Here is a 7,697-nt window from a genome sequence, read left to right as displayed (position 1 = left end):
CTATTAACGGCTTCAAAACTTCATTACACAACCAAACCGGCACAAATCGCATGAACAAATTTCTAAAGATCCATCTTGTCTGTGTAGGTGCTTTTGCTTTGTCAATAAAACAAAACCCAAATATTTCGACATTATACACGCGTTGTGTATTTTTATGATGCTATGCAACCATTCATGGTGGTGTCAACCACCCGCCCCACTCATCGCCCTTCAAAAAAAAAACGCACCACAAGATAACGATGGCGACAACGATGAAACCAGTCGCTTCGATCTTGGCCCAAGTATAGGCGAACAAAAATAAAGCAACATTTTACTGTTCATAATACGTAATAATTTGAGCATTATATTCTACGTGTGTGTGTGTACTGTGTATATATGAGAATGTTTGAGGTAGGGTGAAAATGTTCACTTCGTGGATATGAAGACATACAAACCTAAGCTTATTTATTTAACAAAATTTGATGTCATTCCAATTATTATAGAATGCACGGCGACGCCATTAGATGCCATAATTTCGTGGTATCATAACAAATATGCATTGTGCACACACACACACTGAAATTCATCGGCATCGGCATTTTCTTTGCTCTTCAATCTCGTCGCACCAAATACCTGCATGGTCGTAGTGTTAGGCAATAGACGAAATGAGAAAAAAAAAATCAACCCAAAGATAAAGCGCAAAGAATTTACTACTATACACATTTGGGTGAATTTGTGGGTTTGATGTATTTGTCGAATGTTATATACACAAGGACAATAGATATCACAACATGGTATTTATGTCATCGTTTCAAAAGAGTAAGCATCCAAATTATGCAGCAACTTGAGCAAGCATATCTCTCTCAAAAATATGTTAAAATTCGAAAACACACACACACATTATTACAAAATCATGAAATGTGCATTCAAAACATTCCAACTTTAGTCATTCTTTCCTCGGTATTTTTGTCGTATTTTTTTGTAAAAACAATATTAAATAATAAACACTAAGATTCTATAATAACAGATATTTAAATCATTATTGTTTTATGTATTTTGGAGTGATGTGTAAAGCTCTTTCTTCCTTTCTATGTTGTTGTATTTTCCTCCCTCGCTTTATTGTTCTGGGTGATTTTGTTCAACATGCAAAGTAAATGTTAAAAGTTAAGCTATTTTGGGGCCGAAATTTTCAGTTCAAAGCGAATGTGGCAAAGATATTTTTTTATTTTCTTCAGAAATATCCAAGAATAAACAGAACATTTTCACTCACTCTCTGATGAATAAAACTAAGTAAAACTCACGTCAGCATTCTCTCAATGGCACCTAATCTATTTCGCTTTCATAGAAAATCTGTCATAATCCATTGCATAGGTATGGCGCAAAAAAGACGAAAAAGATGAAGACGACGATGAGCACGGAGAGAGAGAGAGAGAGAGAGAGAGAGAGAGAGAGAAAGAGAGAGAGTACGATAGAAAAATGAACAGAACGAAAAAAGGCATCTACGTAATTTGAATAACAGCGGATTCCGTTGTTGTTTGCTCGTTCAAGTATAATGTGTGTTAAATGTTGATGTTAACAAGACTAAAAGAGATTTATAACAAAACAGCGATCGACAAAACTTTGTCTTCGAAAATGTGCTCGTTGTTTTTGGTCGGTGTGTTTAATGTGCATGCAACATTTCACGTTTTGGGACTTTGCTCCTTTTTTAAGGTGAGAATAACACGAGAAAATTTGCAACTCCACATTTTGTTTGTACAAAGTTTTACCATTGTTCGATTGCATCATTGTCTGAAAGGTTCTCTTCGTATTTTTCTTCTCTTTTCGGTCTTTACACATTTTCACCACAGGTGAACGTTTTGCTTGGATTTTTTTTTGTTTTGCGTTTTGTTTAAGTATCAAATCAATCTTTATAACACCTAGTTAACAAAAGTCACAATATCAAAATCCCTCAGTTAATTCATTTTTTTGAGGAGCGATGATGCCGGGAGTGAATTTAAATTTCTTCGATCAAAAACGAACAAAAAAGTATTAGTTTCAAACAAATGTACACTCTTTTCACTTTCTCTCCCTGTTTAATGTTTATATTCTTATTCATTTGTCTATCTCTCTCGACTCTATTTGAGTGTAAGAGCACTTTTCACCTTTTTTTAACTTCAGAAAAATGGTTGTATTTTGTCATATTTTATGCGAGAATTGTTGTCGATTACAAAATTGAACGTCAACAGCACCAATGTTTACTCCATTTACGATGAGAACCATTTTTGAATTGCGTCGATGTGGTTAGTGTTGCCACGATGGTAGTCGCATCAAAGGTGACATCACGTATCATCGATATCTGTTTGACAGAATGACTTATGATCCTTGTTGTACATCCTTTTATTTCTCACCTACTTGCACACGGTGTAACAATTACAATTTGTCAATTTGTGATGCATGTTGTGCCTCATTTAGTTCGATATTCCATCAACATGTCTCCTTCTTTTCACTAAAATGTTAAAATTTATCGTCAATGTAATATCCTTTGATTGTGTCTGAAAATAAATGGATTCACATGTGTGGCACACTCTGCCAACGTGCCAACCGTACACAAGCAAAATGAGCAAGACGGTTATTGTACACTATGTTGAATAAAGTGATATGAATGACGAAGCAAACGCGTGATATGTAATCAAAAATGTCGAATCACCTTCTGGTTGTCATTTATCTCTTAATAATAGATTTAAAAAAAAACATCAAAATCATGTCATTTGTATATGTGATGGAGAGCGAAAAGGCTGAAATGCTCTCATGTATATTGCTGTTGCTCTTGTTGCTCTTGTCGCTGTTGTTGTTGTTTAGCGCAAATAATTGAGATGATAACAATCATGTTCATCCGGAAAATTTGTCATTGATATACTCAATCAATATCCATTAATCTGGTACTCGAAATGCCATCAAAACAGACGCGAGTTCCACATACTCTTCAAACTAGCTCATTTAAGTGAAGGCGTTGGCCACACAACCGTCGTTTTTTGCCATTTTTCTGATTGGTAAATGACGCAAACGGTCTCTCTCTCTCTCTCTCTCTCTTTCTTTATATGACGCTATCTCTTTTTATTTCTCATTTGGCTCTGATCAATATAAGTAAAGTGTTCTTAATGTTTCTTGCTTATATCATTGAAAATGCTGAGACATCTCTCTTTCATGCGATAACAAATGGATGTTTTTACTGGATGTTTTCCATCCCGAATTGCAGAAGGACATGGTTTATTGAATAAACTTATTTATTGAAACATCCCTCGGTGTCTTCAGATATTTGTTTCACGCACACATCTTAATCAGTTTGACTATGACATTGCTATTACTGTTGTTGCTGCCACTGCTGCTGATGGTATTCTCCTTTCATCCGAACAACCGATCTTTACACAAAATTAATTAACAGAATTTACTAAAAACTCATCCAATTAAATGGAGATTAAGAATGTATAAGCGAAATAGCGTTTGCACGCTTATTGTGTATCAGCTCGGAACGTTTCCAAACGAAGTAAGGCTAGACTTAATCTCGTTTTCTGTCGTCTACAAAAAGAAGTGAATGCGTCCGCTATTGCGCTGGAATGAAGAAGAAGGAGACGAGAGAAAAAAATCTTGTATGTTAGGTTATTATTTCATGGTTTTGCCACTGAAGCCGGCTGTAGTACGAAGTTCTTCATAGATAAACAAAGTCATTTCACTTGCTTACGGATAATATTGTTTGTTCATGGCACACATTCTCTGTATTTTCCCGCATGGACAAGCACAGTGGTGTGCGGCTCTTTGGCTGGCTTAAATTCAAAAAGTCTTTCATTTTTGAGACATACGCAGTGAATTAATGGATAACAAAGTCTTCCTTTCTATTTCTTGTGCAAAAAACGTATTCAATGTCATTTTATAATTTTCGGAAGGAAAACTAATGAGCTAATTTTAAGCGTTCACTTCCGAGAACTGAATCTGTTTTTATAAGCGCAACAACTTTAATTACATTATATACAAAAGAAGATGACAACTTTTAACCATTGTCTCTTGAGGGAAAGTGATTGAGAGCACGGTCTTTGAGAGGAAATGATTCATCACATTCACACGAATTGCGTTTGTTGTTAATTGGAACAGACATCATCAGTTAAATTGTGTTTGCACTTCATCAATCAATCCCTCAAACCTAATTAAATTATTCACCTAAATCTGCACACAAAATTGAAAATTGACATGGTCGTTTACATGTTTTGTTGTAACCTCAATCACGGAGTAGTGTACAAAAACAACCAAATTATCTTCGTTTATTTATGGCAATCAATCATTCGACTTGTGTACAACAAAAACTGTCTACCTGCAGGTTCGATGTGTCGTACCTACAAGTGCACTCTCGCTTTTACCATTTGTTCACACCGGATAACATTTGTTCACAACGTTTTAAATGGAAAACTGGACAAACAGATAAAAGGACAAAAAAACTACATGAAATATTGAGAATAAAGATAGTGTTGATGGTACAACAGAAAAAAGATCAACATGAAAAATGGACACACTAGTTTTATTGATGTAAAATTTCAAATAGTTCTCACTCAGCGGTGAAGAGATTTTTATGGACTAATACTGTCATTTTATAGCATTTTTGTGTGAATGGTTGAATCAAAGTCATTGATTCTTGTCATATTATTGGACTTTCCATGGGTCAAGTGAAAATTCCCAACGGCACAATATTTCGTTCTGGCAAACATATAATAATTGATTGAAAAATTAATCTACTGCATATTATGCGCAAAGAATTTCTTTGGCGGATAAATGCGAATTCACATTGAATTTGTTCCCGGAACAAAATCCAATTTTTAAATAAAAGTATATTAGATTGATTTCAACCATATGAATTAAATTAATTGAGTTCGAAACAGTGTTTGTCATTTGGCTTGCTACAAGCAGCTTGCTTGCCTGCGTCGCCTATCGTACGGCAAACAAGCAAACATGCGGACACATATACGGCAAACGAACCAAATATATTAAACGGTTTTCGTTCGTTCAAGATGCGGTACACAGTTCCGCGAACACGTTGTATCGTGTGTATCTGTGTAGATGTATTGGTCGCACGAACGAAAACCGTATAATATCTATGGTTCGTTTGCCGTATATGTGTCCGTATGTTTGCTTGTTTGCCGCATGATAGGCGACGCAGGCAAGCAAGCTGCTTGTAGCAAGTCAAATGACAAACACTGGTTCGAAATAAAAAAATAAAAAAAACAAAACAAAACAAAAAAAAAAACAAAATCTAATTGTTCGCGGAACAAAATCTAATTGTTCCCGGAACAAAATATATTTGTTCCCGGAACAAAATAGAATTGTTCCCGGAACAAAATAGAATTGTTCCCAGAACAAAATAGATTTGTTCCCGGAACAAAATAGATTTGTTCCCGGAACAAAATAGATTTGTTCCCGGAACAAAATATAATTGTTCCAGGAACAAAATAGATTGAGTTCGAAATAAAAATAAAATAGATTTGTTCCCGGATCAAAATCGAATTGTTCCCGGAACAAAATAGATTTGTTCCCGGAACAAAATCCAATTGTTCCCGGAACAAAATCCAATTGTTCCCGGAACAAAATCCAATTGTTCCCGGAACAAAATCCAATTGTTCCCGGAACAAAATCAAATTGTTCCCGAAACAAAATCAAATTATTCCCGGAACAAAAGGGGATATAAAAAATTTCTCTCAACATTCTGAACAACTTTGTAGTACAATATTTTTTGATCCGATGAGGTTTTGACATGGTTGGGTACTCCCCTGCCCCCAATTGAGAGCTTGGGCACCCCTCATTTTCACAAATTTATTTTCTCAGCATACTCTAAACAGGGCAACCATGCCCAGTTCAATCGGTGAGTAACACTATGGGAGCATTACTGGTTAGCCATAAAAAACCCTAGTAAAGTTGAATATTTTCTCCTGCTTCAGAAAGCAGACATTAGTTTTGAGCTATGGATATAGCTGCTGCTATTTCATAGCACCTATTCCTTAGGCGCTATATGCAACGCGTGTATTGTGTACTGTGTGTTCGCTTACCCTTCACGTTTAGTAGTATGGTAAACTACTAAACGTGAAGGGGAAACGAACAACATACCTACACGTACACACAGTACACAGCGTTGCATAGCGCCTATGGAATAGGTGCTATAAAATAGCAATATCCATAGCTGAAACCTATTGTCTGTCAGAAAGTGAAGAGCTGAAAAAGTCTTCACTTCTTTCGAGAAAATCCCTAGCAAATCGAAAGAATATTTTTCGCAATTTGTAAATAAAGGGGTAATTCCTAGAATCTTTTCTTCAGGGGGAGTAATCCAACCCCTCGGATCTCTGGCCAGAAGCTATGATAATAATTATAAATTAAATAAAATTAAAGCAAAATCTGCGTTTTAATTCTTGCTTAGTAAAGTTTTGTTTTGTTTTTTGCGTGTGTGAATCAAGAAGCCCATTTTCGTGAATCAAGAAAATTTCTTATTTTATACTATGGTTCAAACATAGTATGAAAGTGCAAACTTTATTTCTCTCAATTAATTCTATTGCACCAAATTTCCAGCAATTTAAATAAGCAAATGAAAAAAAAAAACAAAAAAAACGGATGGGTAGTCAATTTCCGGTCGATGTCAACTTTCGAAAAATCGTATATACTAAAATGTAGACATTATGTACAATTATGTACAACAACTATTATGATTATGTACCAACAAAAATTTTCAGAATTTGGCTTTTTAAAAATTGAAAACATCAAAACCCGGAAAATGTTTACTCGAAATTCGTACACCACGTAAAGTATACGTCGTTAAAATGTAGAAAATATGTACAATTCAAGTAGTATATACGATTTATCGAAAGTTGACATCGACCGGAAATTGACTACCTATCCAAAAAAACGGCAAATAAAAAAAAGAATACCGAAATCGAATCAACGATGAGAATGTTTGGGCTGTAAGGTCAATTCATGATTGCATTCGTCGTTTTGAATGAAAATTCCCATTTGACATTGTATAAATACAGATACAAATATTTGTAATCAATGAAACAAAAGGAAAACAAACCTGACAATCCAAAACATACCGTAACGCCAGTTGTGTTCAAATATATAACAGTCAATTCAAATTTAGTTTTCAATCAAAATATTCATAATTCTAGCAATTCTTAATTTTCCCTTGCTTGAAATTGAAACTTCCACACATAAAACAACAATGCCGAATACATTGTTTATGTTAATGAAAATTGTATGTTTAAATCCATCACAAAAATTTGCATTCTGATTAATTACCTCTTGAACTGACTTCTTCGTGTAGCAGAAAATTGAAAAACACTTATACTGTAATTTCTTCTATCCCGCAACTCCCTTGATTTGTTTGTGTTGTATACAGTGTAGCGTGTACATTCCGCGAAACGACAACAAATGTCGAATGTGTTGTTCGTTTTCTTACGTCGATGCGAAATGTGAAACGAAGTGTTGTCACATGTCAGATTAAAAATATTTTCGATATTTTTGTACGTTAATATATATATGTATTTGTATCCATGGTTTTGTGAGCATCAGCAATTTCTCCGTTGGGTTCTCTTTGTTTACGTTCTTCCTCTTTCACTCTTCTTCTATCTTATTCGAATATCACAATCTTTTGAAACATTTGCTCTGTACGTAGGTTGCTCCATAATTTTTTTTAAAATGGTACTTATAGTGTT

This window comes from Contarinia nasturtii, unplaced genomic scaffold (assembly GCF_009176525.2).
Source record: "Contarinia nasturtii isolate CC-2019 unplaced genomic scaffold, AAFC_CNas_1.1 Cnas_scaffold_350, whole genome shotgun sequence".
In the NCBI taxonomy this organism is placed as follows: domain Eukaryota; kingdom Metazoa; phylum Arthropoda; class Insecta; order Diptera; family Cecidomyiidae; genus Contarinia; species Contarinia nasturtii.
The sequence above is the reverse complement of the archived record's forward strand: the minus strand, read 5'-3'. Positions refer to the sequence as shown.